General features: G+C 41.6%; 1 protein-coding gene and 1 pseudogene across 4 annotated transcripts in view; one reads left to right on the top strand and one right to left on the bottom strand.

Moving 5' to 3' along the window:
* Nucleotides 1–894: 894 nt before the first annotated feature.
* LOC134734560 (RNA-binding protein 3-like) lies at nt 895–19,987 on the bottom strand (annotated as a pseudogene).
* VAMP4 (vesicle associated membrane protein 4) overlaps nt 17,992–22,497 on the top strand; it is a 45,709-nt gene continuing 41,203 nt past the window's right edge. For all 4 annotated transcript variants that reach the window (XR_010117634.1, XR_010117633.1, XM_063627403.1 and 1 more), the window contains exon 1: nt 17,992–21,490. The gene's annotated coding sequence lies outside the window, so the exon portion shown is untranslated. The remainder of the gene's footprint in view (nt 21,491–22,497) is intronic.

Below are 22,497 nucleotides of genomic sequence, written 5' to 3'. Positions count from 1 at the left end.
CGCTGAAAGGTCCTTTCTAATGGGGGTGGGACGCCCCTTTAGAAAGTGTACTTGTATCCCTCTGCAATGTAAGTGGAACCCTTTTCCTCAGCAGGATGCCCCTAAAGAAAGTGTGGTTCATGTCCCCAGCAGACATTACCCTCCAGTGGCTCATTGTTTTCCAGTTCCAACATGGGACAAACCCCATCTATTTCTTCAGACTCACCTCTGGGCTACATCCTAAAACATTAAGACAAATTTAACTCTCAGACTCTCAAAAAGAAACATCTAATTTTTTTTTCGGGTTTCAACTTTTTAATAAGCTCTGTGAAGGACATCCTAAGTACTATATGAGACAAAACAATATTTTTTCTTCCAGTATTATAAAAAGACATTTGCAAACATTTTGAAGCAGCTCTTCTATATAATCAGTTTGGTTATCTGAATTAGAGAAAACCCCTAGATCAGCATGCTCTTGATGCAGATTTCTTATAGGTACATTTGGAAATTGCTTCCTAACCACAATAAACACTGCGTACAGGTTTTTAAAATGTCCCTGGATACACATTAATTTTCAAAAACCAGTCTGGTCAAATGCGAGAACCAATTATTGCTAGATCCAATAATCCTGAGAGCTCAAACTAAAAAACTGGTAAAAAGAAAAATACTCAGACCCTACAAATGTTCCATAATTTGTCTTTAAATACGAGGAAAAAATTTAAACAAAGATGGAGCTGTCTAAAAGATCTTTAACTAGCTACCTTGGGAGCTCAATTTAGAAACAAGAGGTTGATATACTATAAAATAAGATGTTTCAGTACAGCTCCAAAAACCTTTATAAATACAGCCATTTGGAAGGACGATCCTGGATCAGAAGAGCTATTCCTTGTGTATATTATGTACACATGTCTCATTTCAGTTGTCATAATTGCCTCTGTAATTTCCTTCTGAGTAGCAGTCATAACCACTCTGGCTTCTGACATTATAGTCTCTGGACTGTCCATATCCATATCTATACCCTCCAGGTCAACTGTCATACCTGCCACTCCCATAGTCCTGGTTCCCACCACCTCTAGAGTAGCTGCGACCACGCCCATGGGCCCCAAAGGCACCTCCTCTGGTTCCCCAGCAGACTTGCCTGCATGATCCGCGCGGATCTGGTGACCATCCAGGGACTCTCTGTTCATGGCCCTCATGGCATCTGAGGCATGCTCTGGGTTGGTGATGGTGATGAAACCAAAACCCCTGGACCGCTGTGTCTGCTTGACAATGACCACATCAGAGGCAGGCCCGAAGCTGCTGAAGTGGTCTTCCAGCACCTGCTCATCGGTGTTAAAGTTGAGCCCTCCCACGAAGAGCTTTCCTTCTTTAGTGCACATAGCAGCAAGTTCAAGTCCTGGAAATTAAAAATTTAAAAAGCCAGACAGACAGTGAGCTCAAAGGTGCCGAGAAAATAGGGCACATCTAATTTTCTTGTGTAATATATTAATAGTATGGCCCCTGTGCAGGAAGTTCTCAAATTAGCCTCCTCAGTCTTTTATAACTGAGAGCAGAATAAAAAGGACAGGGCTAACAGGAAAGAAAAACACAGAAAACACAAGGAGAAAAGGCACGCTCAACTCACGGCTGCTTTATGAGCCCCCAGCCCTGTCTGGGTTGCCCTCAGAATATCCTCCAGGTAACTGCCATCAGTGCAGAAGGCCAGGCCACTGAAAGGCAAACTGTCCCAATGGGACAAATGGGGAAAAGCCTTACACAGTTTGTCCCCTCGGCCACAAGGTTGGTCACTGGAAATGGGACTGCTCTAAGGGCTGAAGGTCCCCCAGGACAGAATCCCATCAGACACCCCTGATGGGCTTCTGCTGGGGTAGGGGGTCTCTGCTCCAGCTGGCTTCCAAATCAAACATCATTATCAATAAAACAAAGCCAAGGGCAACTCTGGAGGTGGCAAGTAAAATTATAAATTTCCCTTTGAGTTCAAAAGCTGTCTGTCATGGAGACACCTCCTCTACCCCTTTCTGGAAATAACCTTTTGCTTATATGGTAAAAACCTGGAAAATTACTATCTGGATGTTAACAGCCTTTTAGATTGGGTCACTATTGGAACTGAGTAGACCAATAAAAGAAAAAGGTTAAATTAAAAGAAGGATGCATAATAACAACATGGCTAGTCTTAGAAAGTTATCTTGAGCAGTTAAAATCCTTTGCAAGCTTGAAAATGCTTTAAACTCCTTCTGGAAAAAACAGCAGTCACCTTGTGCTGTAGATAAGTGGCTAAGGCTTTGCCCTCTCACAATGCGTTCAATTCTTGTCTTTCAAAGTGAGTCCTTTGTGGTTTAATTCTTGTGGTATTTTTGCCCTTTATTGATTCTTTTCCCCTCCATGAACAGCTTCTGATTTCCTGTCTTGACATTTTCTTTTCTCTGAATTACCTTTGGGGCAATTCTAGATCTTGTAAATCACTGACCATCTCTTTGGAGACAGCTCATGTGTCTGTGTTTAAGTCTTCTTCTTAGTTAAGGCTTACTAAATTACCTTTATCAAAAGATTCAAAAACCAGAAATACTAGCCACTTGTCCTGACTGAAATCTGGTAATAGAAGATTTTTAAAAGATTGTTCTTTTAAAAGCTCTGTAGTTAGAAATCAACTTAAAGCTTATATTTGGTCTGCATGTGTACAGATATTTGTTTTTAAAGCCCCTGCTTTCTCTCTAAAAACTTCTCAGTTGATGGAATTTTGTCTTAATTCTGCATTTCTATCTGTATATTTATATGTGTTTATGTAAAAGAATTCTAATTGGTTTAAAGAAAAATAAGTACTTAAACATATTGTCAGAAAAATAAAAACTAATGCCTTTTAGGTCACATGACTCTAATACGAATCTCTTAAAAAGACAGTTTAAAGATTATTGGTAAAGTAAAATAAAAGATATCTTCAAAGTTCACACATTTAAACTAAATTAGGCAGTCAGATACTGTTTTTCAGATGCTTTAAGGCCATAAACTGCTTCTATGACTTTTAATAATTGACTTGTTTGTTTTATAGCCATTAGATTCTAGGTAAGGCCTGGGGACATATGGAGTTAGCCTGGTCCCCTGGCTAGTCTGGAAAGAGTCAGACATTACCTGCAGCTTGTCTTGAGCTCTGCAATCTTATATATTGTTAAAATTACTCATCAGGGCCAGGCACAGTGGCTCATGCTTGTAATCCCAGCACTTTGGGAGGCCAAGGCGGGCAGATTACGAGGTTAGGAGTTCGAGACCAGCCTGGTCAACATGGTGAAACCCTGTCTCTACTAAAAATACAAAAATTAACTTGGCATGGTGGCAGGCACCTGTAATCCCAGCTACTTGGGGGGCCGAGGCAGGAGAATTGCTTGAACCTGGGAGGTGGAGGTTGCAGTAAGCCAATATTGTGCCATCGCACTCCAGCCTGGATGACAGAGCTAGACTCCGTCTCAAAAAAAAAAAAAAAATTACTCATCAGATTTTTCACCAAAAATAAAAGTTGCTGAGAGTCAACATTGTAACATGTACTTGAGACTGCCGGAGAAACAGTTTACATGCAAAGTATAAAAGGAAAGCAGAATATGTTTTTGGTGGGAGGTTATAAGAAGGCATGGAAATAGGCTGGGCACGGTGGCTCACGCCTATAATCCCAGCACTTTGGGAGGCCAAGGCGGGTGGATCACAAGGTCAGGAGATCGAGACCATCCTGGCTAACATGGCGAAACCCCATCTCTAGTAAAAATACAAAAAATTAGCCAGGCATGGTGGCAGGCGCCTGTAGTCCCAGCTACTTGGGAGGCTGAGGCAGGAGAATGGTGTGAACCTGGGAGGCGGAGCTTGCAGTGAGCCGAGATCACGCCACTGCACTCCAGCCTGGGCGACAGAGCAAGACTCCATCAAAAAAAAAAAAAAAAGAAGGCATGGAAATATGGCTTTTGTTAAAGGGAATGTAATTTTGTCTTGCTCAGAGGTTTTAAGGATTAGCCTAACCTACAGAAGTAATGGAATAAAACTGAAGGTTTAAGCAAGTTAAAAAGTAAGTTGTGGAGGGCTGATCTTGTAAAAAGTTCTGTGGGTATAAAAAAGCTGGCTAAGATTTGAAGGGAATTATTTAGTTTTCCCATAGGTTGAAAATTGAAATAAAAGCACACTAATGCAGGTCCAGAATCTGGGCCCATGTGTCTGAATAATAGTTTTCTTAGATAATTAATCTGCTGTTTAACAGAAAACGATAAAGGGTTATAAGAGGTTTATGGAAATCTTACCCTACGGTCAAGCTAATAAGGATTGGACAGATTTGTTTATAAGGTTTTTTTAAGAATTGGATTTAACATTAATAGAACACTAGTACAAAGATGCAATTTGGCTTTCTCTTTTAAACAAGATTTTCATGTAACATAAACAAAAATGAAAGAATTTTGTTTTCCTTTTAAATTAATGACAGAAAAAGGAGGGAAGAAAAAGGAGATAGATTCAGTTGTCCTCATGCTGTCTTTATTGCAGCCTGTTTTGAAAGTTGAGTCTCCCCTCTATCAGCGAGTAAAGATTTTTGCCTTTTAAAAATTTTGGACTTATCATTTTGGCTAAATGACTTATAGTGACTCTGTACTAATCTCCTTCTTTTTTTTTTTTTTTTTTTTTTTGAGGCAGAGTCTCGCTCCGTCACCCAGACTGGAGTGCAGTGGCGCAGTCTCGGCTCACTGCAAACTCCGCCTCCCGGGTTCACGCCATTCTCCTGCCTCAGCCTCTCCGAGTAGCTGGGACTACAGGCGCCCGCCAACACGCCCGGCTAATTTTTTGTATTTTTAGTAGAGACGGGGTTTCACCATGGTCTCGATCTCCTGACCTCGTGATCCGCCCGCCTCGGCCTCCCAAAGTGCTGGGATTACAAGCGTGAGCCACCGCGCCCGGCCACTAATCTCCTTCTTTAAACAACTCTCCTCCAAATCCTGTTGGGTAACGGGAACAAGTGGCACCCTCTCCCTCCAAAAGAAAAATTCACACCCCTTTATACTATGTAAGGGATCATTTTCCCTCCATGCCCTGGTAATATCTAAACACCCCACACTCCTTTGGGGCAAAAACATACTTTCCAAGATGCATGCCTGCTTAATATTTGCCCAACGTCTGAATTCATCTTTCCCTCTAGTAGCCCCATTTCTCCTGGAAAAGCTACCTAAATCTTTAACAAATAACTTCAACCTGGATAGTCTTATCTCAGGGGTTTAAAATAGCCCATACGTATTCAGACAAGCCCTAGCAAGAAAGCTAACTGAGTAATCTCTTGATGGAACAACTTCAACAATATGTAAATAACCTCCTCATTTGCTTCCCTTCCACAGAACTCACACAGCAACACATAGTATAAACCATAAACTCCTAAAAAAAGGAAAACAACTTTTATCTAATTCAAAGGACAAAGGTTATACATAAAACAAGATAAAAGGAACCAGGAAATAAGAGAAACATAAAGAAAGTTATAAAGGTAAAGAGGTATTTTTGGTAATGAAGGTTATGAAGATTTTACATGAGAAAGGATTTTGTACAGTAAATTCTTGTCCTAAAGTAAAATGACTTCTTGTTTAAGAAAGAGGGATGCTTAGGATAAGTCAGAAAGTCTGGGCACGTCATAGATGGTCTGTGTAAATCATGAGAAAATTTGTGAAATTCATAAAAGGAACACTATATGTAATTAAGATATAATAGTCTCTCTAAAATTGGCTCCCTATTCTGTGTTGAATTAAATTCAAACACTTTTTCATCAAGTGCAACTTCTAGGTTATCTAAATGGGCTTCCAATAAGGAAAAACAGTCACACTACAAGAGGGTTTTCTTTGCCTTTTTGGTAACTGGCTCAAGAAACAAAATTTTATCTTCTAGAATTCAGTAGTTTCACCTTCAAATGGTGCTATGAACAGGATATTGGTATCTCCTCAATGATGCCTGCTACCTTTAGGAGTCTCCCATTCAGCTGGAGGCCAGTTTTGCCTAGACATGCTCCCCTTCTCTGATGAATGCTTTCCTTCAGCATGATCCAATATCCTAGGTCCTACAACCCAGGACAATGGCTCACAGGGTCTCCTGACAGACCAACAACCATAGGTTGGGTCAACTCTACGCCCATAGTCAGCAGGAAGCAGTTGGAAGATGAGACCTCTACCCCAATGCCAAAGATTTGTCATTGCTATTCTGTCATGGGGGGAATGTGGATTCCTGATAAGTAAGCAAAAATGAGGAAGGGGCCTCAGATGGGGAAGGGCTCCAGGTGGCGAAGAATAATAAATAATTGTTCTGAGAGAGGACCTCATTCCACACAAGGACCTTGTTCTGCACATAACCCCGTCCAGTATGACCCTGTAAAACTTCCCTTCCGCCTCTGCCTCTTTGCAGACAGCCCTTTCTCTGCTATGCTGCCCATTGCAATCTTGCAACATATTTTCATACTTTATTTAACAAACCTGCCTTTCTTTATCTACAACTGTCTTGGTAAATTCCTCTACTTCCTGTGACACCAGCGGCAGATAGTCGCATCTGTGAGAAACATATCTTCAGTGGTCCAGAAGATACGCTGCCTGCCCCAAGCAGCAGGTCAAAACCATCTGGCCACATAACAGAGTACACACTGGGGAGCAATTCATTGAAGCTTCTGCTGAAGACCTGTTGGGGATTTTCCAAGTGACAGGTGAGAGAAGGAGGCCTCATCTGTGGTCAACGTGGACTCAAAAGCAAATGAAAATCTTTCTGTTGAGGACATTCTGAAGCAGCTCCCTTGTTACAGGGCATTGGAGAAGGTTCCATGGAAGACCAAGGCAGCCTCAAGAACATGGAATACAATTTTCCTCTGGACATCATTTATGAAGGTAGCTATAAGGATGAAGACTCTTCAGCTGCTCCTGAAAGATCTCAGCATAACATCTGGCAAATCAATGGTTAAGGAAGAAGATGGTTCCCATACGTCAACTTCACGTAATCTTTGGTTCTCATGTGTCAACTTCATGTAATCTTGAGTGGATTCTGGAGAATCTCAGCAGTGATGAGGATGATGCTTCAGCTTCCCGTAAGGACCATGTGCACAATGACCTCATTCTCCACATTCTACAGATCTGAAAAGAAGATGCTGGCAATATATCATCAATTTCAGGGGAAAGTAAGTGGATTCTGAAGAGGATAAGTGATGAGGAGGACTCTCCTGCTCCCTGACCACCTTCACATCACCAGCATCCTCTTCAGTGGGAACCTCTACACCAAGGTCCCCAAGCAGACATCAGAATGAGAGAGAGAGATGGAGCTCCTTATAGCTAAAAAGTTATTTCTCATCCTGATAACTCTCATTGCATCATATGGGTCCCATTAGTACAGATAACTCCAAGTGGGCCACTCTTCTGTTACATAGAATAAATTGCTCATTACCTTGAGACTCTAATTATAGATTAGAGTCCTCCTTGCCATCTACTGTAAAAAAGTCAATCAACAGCAGGCTCCAGGGTCTCACTGAACTTGTGGTCAGCCTTATTCATAGGATCACAGAGTTTACCTATAGAACAGAAAACTGCTTGATGTTTGGTGACTGTCCTAAATAAATAAGTGGAGTGCACTATCTGAGCTTTGCCATTTTTGTTTTTTTCATTCTTTTATCCATCCTAGCTATCCTGGGAATCTCTCTGCTCACTAAACCCACTCCTGTTGTACCTACTGTCAAAACTGTTCAACATGAATGACATCTTGTGCTGATGAGGATGAGGAGACACCCTCACTCTCCAAGCTGTTGGAAAGAACCTATGTAAAGGACCAGTGGGACAATTTATCTGCTTTGTTGCTGTTTCATTAATTCACTATGAGACTATGTGCTTGGGCACCATGCTCTTTGCCTGAGCCCAGGGCACCAGGAGAGGAGCTAAGGGGCCATCTGTGGGGCCGGCCCAGGCCACTCAGAACGATGGTGATGGTGACACTTGGCTGGAACGCTCCTTGCCCCAGGCTGGCCGCCAGGCCAATAGCCGGGATCACTGATACCTCTGCCTCCCAGCACAAGCCCCAGGCAAGGACCAGTGGACTCCAGAGCACTCACTGCCCAGGGGCCACAGACGTTTGATCTAGCAGGGGCACTTCTTGGCTGGGTCCCTGGTGCCCCCTTGTATGAACCAGCCTGGGGAACTAAGAGCTCCACAGCTGTGGGTATAATATAGTGCCCAGGTCCAGGATTTGAGGCGGGGTAGTGGTGTTGGGGACAGTAGACAGGGGCAAGTTGCCTGTGGACTTCTGAAAGTGAAAAGAAGTCAGGGGAAATGTTTATCTCTGTCCTTGTCCTAATGCCAGCAGTATAAGCCACAGGCTAGGGATTCCTTTTAAAGCCCACAGTATTCTCCCACCGAAGTCCTAGTATAACCATCATTTCCTTGAGTTCACGTGCAACAGCTGCTGTGCCAAGATCCATGTTTGTATTTGATCTTCACGAACTACTAGTTAGTAGCATTATCCCATTTCACCTCCAAGGAATCTGAGGCTGGGGGATAAATAACTTGCCCATGGTGAGTGGAGAAGCTAGGACTGAAATCAGCATCTGCTTTTCTCTAGAGCCTGGGATGTTCACCCTGAAGTTGTTCTCCTGCCTTCTCTGTGGTTGGTACTTTCCAGATACTGTTTGTGCTTTACCAAGAGGAGTTGGCCCTGTTGCCTTCCTCGCCTCTTCCCTTCCTTACTCTGGTGACTTCCTATGACCAAGAAGAAGGTCTGCAAGACTGTCTCTCTACTTCATGTAAAATGACTGGAATCTTGTGGAGAAATTGTGAAGTTGACTTGGGAACACACTAAAGAAGCCTATGTTGGGAGCTTGGGGGAAAAGAGTACCCAGAGACAAGTACTCCAATGGAAGCTCTGCCTTCACTGTGAGAACATGCCAGGGCTAGCCTGATGGAGGGAGACATGTGGAGTAGAACTAAGTCACCCCAGCCAACCTCCAGACCTGGGAGGTACCAGCTGATAGCCAGCTGTTCCCCAGTCCGGTGAGTGAGCCTAGCTGAGACCTGAAGAGCTGCCCAGGCTGAATCACCAACCTACAGATTTGTGAGCTGAAAGGAGAAATGATGAAGAAAGTGTTCTTGGAATTCACTTCTGGCGGAGTCTTGTGAGCTTTGCTTTCATTTGTTAGTGAAATGCTTGACATCTTTCCTTCACTTTATAAACATTATGTGCACATTATTCAGAATTCTAATAGAAAGTAATTTCCCATTAATGCAGGCTGTAAATTGCCATTTTACTTGAAACCATGCCTCAGGAGCAAACAGTACAGGACACCTTTACACTTGCAAATTCCACTCACAAATCAAGGAAGCCCCGTGTTGAGTGGGACAGGGACCTAGAGCTACTGCCAAGGGAAATTTAGAAGAGCAGCCTAGGACAGGCATAGGCAAATAGCAGACAGTGGCACACAGAGTTTGCAGCAGTGGAGAATCCAATTATGGGATGCTGAATTTTTTTTAAAGCCAACTTTTGCACATCTGTGATCTCTGGCTGACCAGCACCCTTCTTAAGAACTTCATCTGCCTAGACACTGAGCTACTGGCCAACAAAGGGATAGAAGCACTGACATGCATGGCCTGGATGAGAAAGCCAAAGAATTCACTGTCCTATCAGTGTTTTTCCTTCCAGGTAGAATATATACAGTGTACTTCCTTTGCGACCATTTGCTGACCACACAGTGTCTGCAATCATGAATTTTGGAAATAAATAATTCCCAATGCTCTTAAAAAATACACTATGATCTGTGAACTTTAAAAACTGACTTAAAGTAGTAGTAGTTAATTTAGAGAAGGTCATGAATACCATTATGGACCTAGTCCAGCAGTCCAGTAAAGAGAAATATCATGACAGATTTTTAGCAGAAATAAATAGTACCCGATTCAAGTTACAAAAGAATTTCAAGAAGCCCTGAAAGAGTGCTTTCCCTTTTTAAAAAATAAAAGTGGATTTAGTAGAAGAAATGTGATGATTAAGAAACTTTAGAACCTATTATTAGCAATGTTAGTGAGAAGGTGAAATTGTATGTTATTAATAACTGTTACCCTGAAGAAAAAGAAAAAAAGAAAATAAAATACAAAAAAAAATTTTTAAGAGAAAAAATTTTAAAAATTTCAAAAAATATTTTATGTTATATCAACAACAAATTTTAAAAGGCAATTACAAATTCTAAAAAAAAAAATAAATTGTGCAATAAAACAAGGGCTAAGTATAAAGTTAATTATGATGAACATTACTTTGAGAATATAAGAGATTATAAACATTAAAAAATGATACTTGGCCAGGCATGGTGGCTCACACTGTAATCCCAGCACGTTGGGAGGCCAAGGTGGCAGGATCACTTACTTGAGTGCAGGAGGTCGAGGATGCAGTGAGTCAGGATCGCACCACTGCACTTAACCTGGGCAACAGAGAGAAACCCTGTCTCAAAAAAAAAAAAAATAGTATTTATTTAAAAAAATGATACCCAAAATATTACCCTGGAACTTCCCAGGTGTGATTTTTATTCATTGTGGTCATTCACATCTATGTCTTGGATCTATGGAGAAAGAAATTTACACAATCTTAATTGCAAAAATTCTGTTAAATCAACATAGAAACAAAGTATGGACAACTTAATTACAATTACAGAGAACCATTTAAACTCTATGAAAAATAGCCGCTTAAAAACAGTGTTAGAGTTGGCTAGGTGTGATGGCTCATGCCTGTAATCCCAGCACTTTGGGAGACCAAGGCAGGTGGATCACCTGAGGTGAAGAGTTTGAGACCAGCCTCGCCAACGTGGCAAAATCTCATCTCTATTAAAAAGTACAAAAATTAGCCGGGAGTGGTGGCATGCACCTGTAGTCCCAGCTACTTGGGAGGCTGAGGCAGGAGAATCACTTGAACCCGGGAGGCGAAGGTTGCAGTGAGCCGAGATCATACCACTGCACTCCAGCCTGGATGAGAGAGCGAGACTCCATCTCAAAAAAAAAGAAAAAAGAAAAAAAAAGTTAGAGTTGACAGAATTTGGGAGTGGGTTGTGTAAAAAACACGTAAGGATTCCAATTGTTATGGGACCTTGTGAATATTAAGTACATAGATACATAAACATGACAGACCCAGAAATAGAGCTTGAGAAAGCACTTTAAAAGTTACAGATGTAACCACTAGACAAACTGAAAATAATAATGAGAAATAAGAGTTGGGTAGCACAGACGAGTAAAATGATTTTGTAATGAACCAAAAATTTGATTTTTTTGAAATTGCAAGTCCCAAAGGAAAAGTTTTAAGTGTGTTTTTAGAATTTTGCACGAAAATACCAAAACTATTATAAGCAGAAACAAAAACTGGAAATTTGTAACTAAGTAGGTGTGCTGTATCACCTGTGCTGGGCTCCTCAGAACAGTACAGGGGAACAAATCAATTTACATGCAGAAAAGACAGGATGAAGTAATTTTGGTACTGTGTTATTGCCCAGCACTGCCTATCAAGCATGGAGAAGTCTTTTAAGAAGGCTGCCTGCATCCTCTGTGGCCACCTGAAGCTGCTGCCCATGTTTCTCAGGGGGAGGCCAGGGATGATCAGCCCTGATTTGTACAGCCTTCCCAATTGGCCAAGAGAGAAACAGAAGCTCTGCTATTCTCCCCTTCACATGGAATCCCCCTTGCTTCACAGTTCCTACATTGAGTGGGATAGACTGGGCACCTAGGCCTAAAGGTTACCATCCTCATAACTCTCAACCACATTGTTTGGGTTTCATTGGTACAGATATCTCCAAATGGGTCACTCTTCCATGACGCAGGGTCGATGGCTAGTTACTTTGGGCCTCCATTTTTAGCTGTTTTTCTGCATGTCATCTACTACAAAAGAGTCAATGAGCAGGAGGCTCTGGGGAATCACTGGATTGTTTTCAGTCCCATTCAGACGATGAGGGAATTCCTTGGTGGCTCGTGACTGTTCTGAGATGGAGTGTGCTGCCTGTACTTCATCATTGTGGTCCATTTTGTATTCATCCTATTCTGAGAATTTCCCTGTTCACCAAACCCTTTCTTGCTACACATGTGAGCCATGACTCATAAGTAAATGTTAAAGCATGTTCATTTCTAAAAGAAAAGGAAAGAAGGTCGGGGGCGGTGGCTCACGTCTGTAATGCCACCACTTTGGGAGGCCAAGGCAGGTGGATCATGAGGTCAAGAGATCGAGACCATCCTAGCTAACATGGTGAAACCCTGACTCTACTAAAAATACAAAAAATTAGCTGGGCGTGGTGGTGTGCACCTGTAGTCCCAGCTACTTGGGAGGCTGAGGAAGGAGAATCACTTGAACCTGGGAGGCAGAGGTTGCAGTGAGCCAAGATTGCACCATTGCACTCCAGCCTGGTGACAGAACGAGACTCGGTCTCAAAAAAAAAAAGGAAATACTATTCGGCCATTAAAAATAATGAAATCGACTGGGTGTGGTGGCTCATGCCTGTAATCCCAGCACTTTGGGAGGCCAAGGCGGGCGGAACACTTGAGGTCAGGAGTTTGAGACCAGCCCATCCAACATGGTGAAACCCCATCTCTACTAAAAATACAAAATTAGCCGGTCATGGTGGCAGGTGCCTGTAGTCCCAGCACTTTGGGAGGCAGAGGCAGGCAGACCATCTGAGGTCAGGAGTTTGAGACCAGCCTGGCCAACATGATGAAATACAAAATTTTGAAATACAAAGTTAGTCAGGCATGGTGATTGATGCCTGTAGCCCCAGCTACTCAGGAGGCTGAGGCAGAAGAATTGCTTGAAATCGGGGGGTGGGGCCAGTGCAGAGAGGATGCAGTGAGCCAAGATTACACCACTGCACTCTAGCCCGGGCAACAGAGTGAAACTCTGTCTCAAAAAAAAAAAAAAAAGATGGAATCCTGTCATTTGCCATTTGTAACAACATGGATAAACCTGGAGGTCAGATTTCTCGGAAGAGAAATAGGTCAGGACTGGGTTAGCAATGTCTGCATTCCTCTATTGGACAGCCCATCTTCTACAACTATGGCTCTTGCCTTGTTCTATTGACCCTTCTTGTGACTGTTTATGCCTATGAATAGTCACGGCTTCCTCCTATTGCTATTCCTGAGGTATAGCAGCATCCCTATTTGTTTCCATTTGTGATCTTAATTTATTGTTCAACAACAATTTAATATTACAGATCACCTTAGACAATTTTATTTGCTAAGGTATTCATGTACCTGTGTATATGTATAAATTATATATATATTCCATTGTTTATTTGACTCTGTAATTTACTTCAGTTTTCGATACAGCCATGTGTCACTTGACAACAGGCATATGTCTTGTGAAATGGGTTGTTAGGTGATTTAGTCCTTATGTAAACATCATAGAGTGTATGCACACAGGCCTAGGTGGTATAGCTTACTACACATCTAGGCTATATGGTATAGCCTATTGCTTCTAGGCTACAAGCCTGTCTAGCATGTTGCTGATTGAATAATGTAGGCAATTGTAAATAATAAGTATTTGTTTAGATACACATAGAAAAAGCACAATAAAAATATGGTATAAAAGGTTTAAAGATGATACACTTGTATAGGGCACTTCATGACTGAAGTTTGCAGGACTGGAAGTTGCTCTGGTAAGTCAGTGAGTGAGTGGTGAGTGAACCTGAAGACCTAGCACGTTACTGTACACCACTGTATACTTGATAAACACTGTATACTTAGGCTACACTAAATATATTTTTTAAAACTTTTTCTTCAATAAATTAACCTTAGCTTACTGTAATTTTTTACTCTATAAACTTTTAAACTTTTTGACTCATAATAACACTTAGCTTAAAACACAAATACATTGTATAGCTGTACAAAAATATTTTCTATTTTCACTCTATAAGCTTTTACTTTTTTTTTTGAGACAGAGTCTTGCTCTGCCACCAGGCTGGAGGGCAGCAGCACAATCAGGGCCCACTGCAGACTCAACCTCCCAGGATCAAGTGATCCTCCTACCTCAGCCTCCTGAGTAGCTGGAACTACAGGTGTGTGCCACAATGGCTGGCTACTTTTTAAATTTTTTGTAGAGATGGGGTCTCACTGTACCCCAGGCTAGTCTCAAACTCCTGGGGTCAAGCAATCCACTTACCTCGGCCTCCCAAAGTGCTGTGATTACAGGCATAAGCCACCACACCCGGACCATTTTTTACTATTTTTAAACTTTTTTATTGTATATATTTTTACTTTCAAAACTTTTTTGTTAAAAACTAAGGCACAGTCACACCCATTAGTCTAGGTCTACACAGGGTCAGGATCACCAATATTGCTGTTTTCCTCCACATCTTGTCCCACTGGAAGGTCTTCAGGAACAATAACACACACTATTTTAACACACACTAATTTAACAATGTTTTCTTCTGGAATACTTCCCGAAGAACTTGCCTGAGGCTGTTTGACAGTAAACTTTTTGTATAAGTAGAAGGAATATACTCTAAAATAATGATATGTAATATAATAAATAAACTGGTAAGAGTCATTTATAATCATGTATCACAGACCACAGACTGTACATAATTGTGTATACTATACTTTTATAAGATTGGCAGTGCAGGTTTGTTCACACCAACATCACCACAAACTCATGAGTAATCCATTGCAGTACAACAGCAACAACATCGCTAGGTGGAATTTTTCAGATCAATTATAGTCTTATATATATGCAGTCCTTTGCTGACTGAAACGTTGTTCTGTGGCACATGGCTGTAGTTGCCTAGTCTTGTTTTTCTGTGCAGGATTGTAAGTTTTTAAGAGGACAGTAAACACTGTTTGCCATTTTTGTGTCCCCAGACTTTAACAGAATACCTGTCACACATATCTGATGGACAAATTGATTCACTTTGATATGGCACCCAAGATTAACAAACTATAGATCATTTCTGTAGTTTGTTATAGAACTATAACATAGTTCTGTTATAGTTTGTTGTACCCTGAAAGTACAGTCTTCACTCAAGATAAATATTACCATCTTCAGCAAGAAATTACAGTTTTATTTTACCTTGAGCAGACTAAAGCCTCTTGAATCAAGTGAGATCATAACAAGACATTATGCTTGATGGATTCTCCGTCTACAGACGGAGTCTACCTCTGTCACCCAGGTGCAGTGTCACGATTTTGGCTCACTGCAACCTCCACCTCTTGGGTTGAGGCGATTCTCCTGCCTCAGCCTCCCGAGTAGCTGGGACTACAGGTGTGTGCCATCACGCCGGGCTAATTTTTTTGTATTTTTAGTAGAGACGGAGTTTCACCGTGTTAGCCAGGCTGGTCTTGAACTCCTGACCTCAGGCAATCCGCCTGCCTCGGCCTCCCAAAGTGCTGGGATTACAGGCATGACCCACCGCACCCAGTCACCTAATCTCTATTATAAGTGAAAAGCATGTGATTCATGTAGAGAAAATATTTATCTCAATTTAAGCTTATTGCTTTGCAATATTTTCTAGTGTTTTCAGTTGTACCATTCTCTAACCTTGGACAAATCACACGTCATCTCAGAACCTTGAGGTCTAAATGATAAAATGAGGAAAATGACACTTGATATCAGAGAGGATTTGTGCAGAAACATATGCTAATCATTAAGCATAGTTCTTAATAGGCGTGTAACCTAGAAAATAAATGGTAACCATTTTTAACTTTTAGAGAAGTAGTAAAATAAATTCATAACACAATTAGAGCATATTATTATGCAGGTTCTTCTAATGTTGCCATCTTTGTGGGAGGTAATTTCTCCAAGATAAAATTCTTGCAACATGTCACTGCATCAATAAACAAGAACAATTAGAAGAGAAACAAAGCACCTCCCTGAGTCCATCTTATAATGTCACATCTAAAGTTTCATGAGGAAGGCATCAGGGCATTTCCCATATTATTATATATATTAAAAATAATTAAACTATAGTTGAACTTATCTTTAAAAACTAAATTCCACTTACTTTGTTACTCATTAACTCTCCATTCTCCCTGTAGACTATACTCACATTGCAAAGGACATAACTGAGACGGCTGGCAAACTTTGATATGGATGCTTTGATAGAAAATAATATTATATCAATGTTAAATTTTCTGAATTTGACAACTGAATTACAGTTATGAAGACAATGTTCTTGTTCTTAGGAGATACCTACTGAAGTATTTAGGGGTAAAGAGGCATGATAGCTATAACTAATTCTCAAACAATGCATGCCGGGGGGAGATACATATTTAAAGAGAAGTAATAAAGCAAACTTAGTGAAATGTTAACAAACCACGTAAACTCTCTGGCACTCTGTTTCTTCATCTGCTTGGAGACAAAAAGAGTACTGAACTATTTTGGTTTTATTCACACTGTCATGAAATCCATTTAGGAGTTGAGGTCAGCATTAGAAAAGTGTTATTAATGAATCCGGATAAAGGATTTAAAAGCATTCAAAATCAAAACTAAAATAAACTAATATCATATTTATATAACACCAAGGCACTCTAAGCATGAAAAGCTAATGGTTAACTACATGATACCTGTATACTTCCTCTCCAAACTAAGTGAGTTACATGCTTAGAAGAGTCAATTTGCATTTGTACTCCAAAGTATTTATGCCTATTATACGTACAGAATCTATTTAAATATGTAAACTAATGAAATACAAATAGAAAGTTATTTTCTATAAAAACCAAATTGATAAACATGAACAACAAACAAAAATTACTATAGAACTAGGCACAGGTAAGACAACTCTGTAAAACTTTGGAGAAAAAATTGTACAAAAATCTAGACTGACTGGGCATTCAAATTGCTTGAAAGGTGCCTTTAACTTCTTATTCCACTTTGAAGAAAATGAAACTGTAAACTGTAAACAATGCAACTTGTAACAAAGACAAAGCAGGTGTTCCAACCAGCAAATTCATGCTCAGATAAAAGGTCTTGGGCCTACTACCAAGACTGGTGAGTGAACATATACATTTGAGTCAAAATAAAATGACTAAAGTATATATTTGCCATTTTTAAATATGTACCACTATAACTGACTTTTTAAATTAACTGATCAAGTGGTCCCAATTTTAGGGGAAGAGAGTGCCTCTAACATTGTTTTAATGGAAAAACTGATACACATGGTAAAGATATTCGAATAGTACAAAACACTACACATCAAGAAAGTTTCCCTTCTGTATTAGTATTCTAGGGCTGCTATAATGAAATACCATGGACTAGGTGGCTTAACTACAGAAATTTACTTTCTCACAGTCTTAGAGGCTAAAACTCCAGGATCAAGGGCCCATCAGGGTTGCCTTATGGTGTGGCCTCTTTCTGGACTGCAAACGGCCATCTTCTGTGTTCTCATATGGCCTCTTCTCTGTGCCCATGCACTTATACACTAGCCCTACAGGATTAGGGTTTTGCCTTTTTGACTTTTTAACCTTAATTATTGTCCTAAAGGCCCTATCTCCAAATCTAGTCACACTGGAAGTTAGGACTTCAACATGTGAATTTTGAGGGGACATAATTCAGTCCATAACTTTCCATGCCAGATTCACAGTACTCCTGGTGTGTGTGTGTGTGTGATGCTCAAATGGAAGAGTCTACACATTATTTTGCACCTTACTTTTCTCACCTTATAGCATCACAGAGGTATTCCATGTCAGCACATATAGATGTATCTAGTTCATTTTAATGGCTGCATACTATTCTATTGAATGGCTACACTATGACTTATTTCAGCAATTTCCTATTGCTAAACAGTTAGAGTTTTTTTTCACTCTGTTACAAAAATCCTGTAACAGATATTTTTATAGAATACTTTTATATACAACCTGTATACCCATGGGATAAATTTTAGAAGATTGTTAGATCAAAAAGACCTTCATATAAAATTTTGATACATATAATTACCATGAACTTTTTAAAACTGCACCAATTTTTATACTCTTACTAAGTGTTTAAGAATGCTTGTTCCTCCCACCCTCCTCCCATACTACACATACACACGCCCAATACTGTAGTATCAAATTTTTTTTATTTTTGCTATTGAGCTAACACAAAGGATCAAACTGTCAAATCAGGCTCAAATCAGAGATTTTACTCAGTATCAAGCTTTACTAATAGTTTCAAGGATACCAGTAATCCCCAGGTCTTTATTCTTGCTTTGGATGCATCCTGGCCCAGGATAGTAGATGTGGTTTCTAAATCAAGTGTACAGTCACCCCACTTACACAGAAGCAGCCAACTCAGTTACAAAACACTTCCATTTCATGCTACGTTACATAACTTCCGCGGTATTTTCCAGTTAATCATACCCCTGAAATCCACATTGATTCTTTTTTGTTTTGTGAGGGGAGTCTCATTCTGTTGACCAGGATGGAGGGCAGTGGCGCGATCTCTGCTCACTGCAACCTCTGCCTCTCCAGTGCAAGCGATTCTCCTGCCTCAGCCTCCCGAGTAGCTGGTATTACAAGCGTTTGCCACCACACCCAGCTAATTTTTGTAGTTTTGGTAGAGACGGGGTTTTGCCATGTTGGCCAGGCTGGTAACTCCTGACCTCAAGTGATCCGCCTGCCTCAGCCTCCCAAAGCACTGGAATTACCACATCGATTCTTAATGTGTTTACCATAAACAATCCCAGCCCTGGGACATCTTGCTAGAGGAATTCTGTAAATATGGACTCTCCTGCTAGCAAATTCCATTAGTTTGTTTGCCAGGAGGCCTGTAATTACTATATACTTTATAGTTTATAAAAATCACATGCTTGTTTGTTTGCTTGCTTTCCTGAGAGTATTTCCCAATGAAGGGAGAGACTGGATTGCAGATCTTCTGCTTAACTCCTTCTTTCTCAGTCACTGATAGATGAAAAATGGTATTTCCTTGTTTACTTTTACATTTTAAGTAATGTTGAACATTTAGCAACAAAATATTGAAAGCTAGAAGATGAATCAAGAGGCAATTGCATTAGCAGACTTGAAAAGTAGGAATCCCAAGCAGGCCATGAAGCAACCTGATACACACAGTGAAACCCTGCATAAGGCTCAGGAATTGGAAGCGGCAGGTAAAGCTGAAGAGAGCATGATGTGAGCTATAAATATAGGCGGAATGGTAGGAAGTCTGTTTAAGAATGAATCAGATGCTCAGATTCCCTTTGCTATCCCATCAAAAGACCAGAGATTTAGTCTTGGAAGACAGCAAAAAGCTGATTCTCTAGCTAGGAGGACAGCAGGCCCTCTTAAGGATGAAGGTGTCATGTTGAAAAAGGGGAAAAGAAAATTAGAGGACTAACATCTGAATAACTGAAGCTCACTAAAAAAGAAAATGGAGGAAATAACTAACTCAAGTTGCTTGGAGTTCTGACTCTAAGCTCAGTGCTATTATAATCTTTTAGGCTTACTGGTATATTTGATTCATGTTAACTGTAAAATGACATTTTCCAAGTTTCACAAATATTGGGGATAGTCAAAGGGACTTTGTTCAGGTGATTAAAGGGTGGGGCTTGCATTACCCCTCTCCTAAGTGATCATTCCAAAATGACTGGCAGGACTAAAGAATTATGGTTAAAAAACAAAAAAACCTAAAGAATGGATTATCTATAAAAGCTATGCAATGACATGCCTGTTAGAGCTCACTGACCACATCTTAAGTTGTCTATGTATAAGAGATGAAGCTATAACTAGCTAAAGCTCTAATTGGTCAAGGCACTAAAGTCAGAAAATACCCCATAACATGCAAATATACAGACATAACATCAACTGTAAGTGCTGGGCACAGCTGCTCGTGCCTGTAATCCCAGCTACTTGGGAGGCAGAGGCAGGAAGATCACTTTAGCCCAGGAGTTCAGAGCTGCTGTGAGGTATGATTGTGTCACCGCACTCCAGCCTGGGGGAAGAAGTGAGACCTCATCTCAAAAAAAAAAAAAAAAAAATCAGCTGTAGAAAAAAAAATAATGTCGGGGTTACCTGTGGAGTCTGGGGGTAGACCCACTATCACACCTAGATAGGGATACAAACCATGAGAGGCTTCTCTTCTAAGTGGGCCGTTTCAGTCCAAGTCAGCAACTTGGACTGAATAAACACAGGCAACTGAGTTTAGCATTAAGCTTTCATAACCTTCAACTGACAACTCAACGGCTGTTTCTAAATCTCAGACCATTTAAATCAGAATCTAGGTAGCACGTAGGCACCTACGTAGTTTTAAAAGCTTTCCAAGTAATTCAACTCCAAGTGAATCAGAGTGGAGCATCATTGCCTTAGTCATGGCATCTTTCAAATTCGTTAGTACATTTCTACATAAAAATAAACATCAAACAAAAGAAGAACAACTTTTGGGTAAGAGGTTGTCTATCTTTTCCTTTAGTGTCCGCAGATCTTTCCTCCTGCTGTTTTCTTGTCTACTCTTGTTCTTGAACACCCCCTCTTATTTTTATATCTTTAGAAAGTGCCTGGCACAGTACTTCGGACAGTTAAAATACTGTATCGACAAAGGACCCATAGATACTGTATTAATTTTAAAAGACGTGTAGTGAATATGATTCAATGAGTAAAATAATCAAACTGGGGCGTGGGAGGAATGGATAATAAAACAAATAAGAGAACGGAAAAACAAAATTAGGAATTGTTTCTGGTAGCCAGCTACTGAGGGCGTGATCTAAACATGATACCAAATTGGGCGGAGGGGGAGGGAGTGAGGGAGGAATGGGCAGAGTGGCGGAATGGCCTGGCGAGGGCGATTTCCTGAAGGCTTACAGGTTACAACTAAGGGATACCGCGAAAAGAACACCGAGCCCTCGTCCCGTATCTATCTAAACTAGCCGTGTAACTTTAAGTCAATCTCCTCTCTGAACCAGATATTCCTCCCATCTAAAGGGAGGAGCCTGGCCTTAACATCTCTTTCCAAGTCTAGCTCTAATTCTGTAAACAGGGGATCAAACAGATCTCCTTTCTTCAGAAAAGGCCCCGGACGAACCCGAAGCAGGTCCTCGAGCTGCGAGCCACCCTCCACTTGCCACTCAACGTAGTAGCCAGAGGGACGGATGTGGCACAAAGAACCACCTTCTTTCTAAACGCCTCATCACCCCAGCCACGCACTCAGGCGCGGCGCCCCGTCCCGAGCGGTTCTCGGAAGTTTCCCACTCCTCCCCTAATCGCCCTCGACGCACGCCGGATCGCGACCGGAACGTGGAGAACCAGTGGTTGTTCCTCCCCTAAAGCACAGCATAAGTTTGGAGAGCTGCATCTAAACTGAGTGTGGGTCCGGGCTCCTTTAGGTGAAGAGCGCTCGGCGGATCGACTTCCTCGATTATCTCCGTGGCCTGGACCCGCCCCCTCCGCCTGGCGCCAGGCCGCCGAGCGCCGATCGGCTCGATGAGCGGAGGCGCTGTTGCTGCGCTGCGGCCGACGCCGGGTTCGCACCAGCTGTCTCCCACTCCCATCTTTTTACCTCGGCTTCCCACTCCTTCCCCCGCCCGCCCAGCACCGCCAGCCCGGGAGAGCTGCCGGGAGTTCCCCGGGAGCCTCAGGTACTGGCGCTGGCCTGTTCCCAGCGGGAGGGGCTGGTGTGAGGAGGAAGGAAACGAAGAAGACGCCCTGCCTTGCCGCCCCCCGACGTCCTAGTCGGGCTGGTCGGCCGGCCTCGGGGATCTAGGAAGGGACTCCGGAGTGGGAAAAGGCTGGGGCCGGGGGTGCGGTGAGGAAGGAAGACGAGGACAGGGGTGTGCGGACGGGGAGCAGTTGAGGGAGAGAAGAATTGCAATTGAGGGGTACCCTGGGGTGATGGGAAGAAAACAGTGCCATGGATGGGGAAGATTTGTTAAGAGTGGGATGTAGTGAGGAATGCCAGGGGGTACCATGGGGCAGGAAGGGCCAGCGTTAGGAGCAGATATATCGAGGGACGTGGCCTGGTGCGACAGATTGGGTGTGGGGGGTGAACGGAGCTGCCTGGAATTGTGTATTTAAAGGGCTCGGGAGAAAGAGCGCCAACCCTGCTGTGTTTATAATGACCGGAAGGTGGGGGTGAATCGTTACACTTGACAGGTTTTGCAAATAGTATCTCCGGTCTGTGTCCATCCAAGTCACTTTATTTCTGTGAAACTGCATCAAGCAGGACGGCTAATGACAGACAAGACAGTCAGAAAGGGAATGGAGGCTGGGGAAAGGAGAGCCTTTGCCCAGATTCAAAGCTATTGACTAGATAACGTACTGACAAAAATGCATACGCAGACATTTAAGTATATGCTGATGTATAAGAAGCATACGGTGCTGTGACTTTTTTAAGTGAATTGTATAGTGGTGGTCTATCCTCAGTGTGGAAGTACATGATGGCTCTCTTATTTACATGTATACCTAGTCACAAACAACTGAATTGACATGTCTTTTTTTGTTGGAGAAATCTTAGGCAGACTATACCCTAGTCTACTTTCTGAGCATGATTTATTTCTACTAGTTGTTTCATACACATATCATCAGTTACTAATAATCATCAGTTGCAAATAACATAAAAGTTCATCAAGGTAGCTAATTAATCTGC

The sequence above is a fragment of the Symphalangus syndactylus genome, chromosome 12 (genome assembly GCF_028878055.3).
Source record: "Symphalangus syndactylus isolate Jambi chromosome 12, NHGRI_mSymSyn1-v2.1_pri, whole genome shotgun sequence".
Taxonomy (NCBI): domain Eukaryota; kingdom Metazoa; phylum Chordata; class Mammalia; order Primates; family Hylobatidae; genus Symphalangus; species Symphalangus syndactylus.
Note: the sequence above shows the minus strand (reverse complement) of the source record. Positions and strands in the feature narration are given on the sequence as shown.